Consider the following 1383-nt stretch of genomic DNA (forward strand, 5'->3'; position numbering starts at 1 on the left):
GAAATAGGTAATAATTAGAAACGAAGAAAATATTTATGAAAGATGTTCAATTTGACATTGCACAATGTTCAGTTCTCCTCAGACTTAGCTATATTAATTCAGCGCAATTCCAGTAAGCAAAATATTCCAGCAGGATTTTCAGTGGAATTTGGCAAGTATTTGGAAGAGAGTTTTGAAAAATAAGAACAAAGAGGGGGTGCATCCCCTGGCAGCTATCGTATTTACTCTAAAGCTACAGTAATTTACAAAGTCTAGTAGTGACACAAGAACAGAGATATCAATGGAAAAGATGGAGCCACAGACAGACACACACACGCACAGACAAAGCCAACATGTGATAAAGCAGCGTTGCAGGGACTGGGTGAGATTGGGATCGGACAACTGGCTATCCCATGTTGAAAAATACAGCTAGAACTTTATTTTGGAAAGTGTTACAAGAACATATAGGAGACTCTGCTTATGGCTCTGGAGAGAAATTATGCATTGACACCAAGCATGACAAACAAAGGAGGACTCGTGCGTCCAGATGGCAGAACGGCTCCCCTCCGTGCACAGCTAGAGGAGCTGCATACAATTTTTAAATCTGTTTGAAGGTCTAAGAGCTACAGAAGCCACGCAGACAGGCAGGCCAAGATTCCAGAGATGGGGCTACCGGGGCAGGGGTGGACTTTCCCCGGCACTTTCTCCCTGAGCGTTTTGCATTCTGGTCACGGGCTCGAGGCTGGGAATCTAGAGTTTTCCCAGGCAGAAAGCCGTTGCTGAGGGATGGAGAACCTGCAGAGCTTTTTGGTCGAGAAAAACAAAACTTGAGAGGTCAAGATCCCAGGAGAAAGAAGCAGAGACTTAAGCCGGACAAATGGTCAGTTCTCCCCTTAAAACATCTGCCTAACACCGAAGGCATGAGGGGCGGAAGTTTAAAACTCAAGTAGAAAGCCTCTGGAAATCAAAGAGAAGTCTTCCACGGTCTCAGGTGCCAAGGAGTCGGAGGTTAGAGTTCTGGGTCCACTGGGAGGAGGGGCCACAGCAATCATGCCAGGGTCTGATTTGAAAGCCCTGAAGGGCACAGAACCTACAAGCAGGGCAGAGCCACAGGTGGGCTGCACCTCATCACACTGCAGCCATCCGTGGCTCAGCTCGGTCTCTGACTGAACGAGGGATGACCCTCACTCCGCCTGCCTGGAAGAGAAAATCTGAGCCATCTGGAGCCTCGCATATGTATTCGCAGGCAACTTCTGAGACCAATCAAAACTCACAAGTCATGAAAAGAGACGGGGCTATGTGACTCAAAACAAATTGGGAAAGAAAGGTAAAAAGAAAAATAGAAACAAACCTACATATGATCCAGATCTAGGACTTATCAAACGAGCACTTTAAAATAATCAT

The sequence above is a fragment of the Leucopleurus acutus genome (genome assembly GCF_964270905.1).
Source record: "Leucopleurus acutus genome assembly, chromosome: 6".
Lineage (NCBI taxonomy): Eukaryota > Metazoa > Chordata > Mammalia > Artiodactyla > Delphinidae > Leucopleurus > Leucopleurus acutus.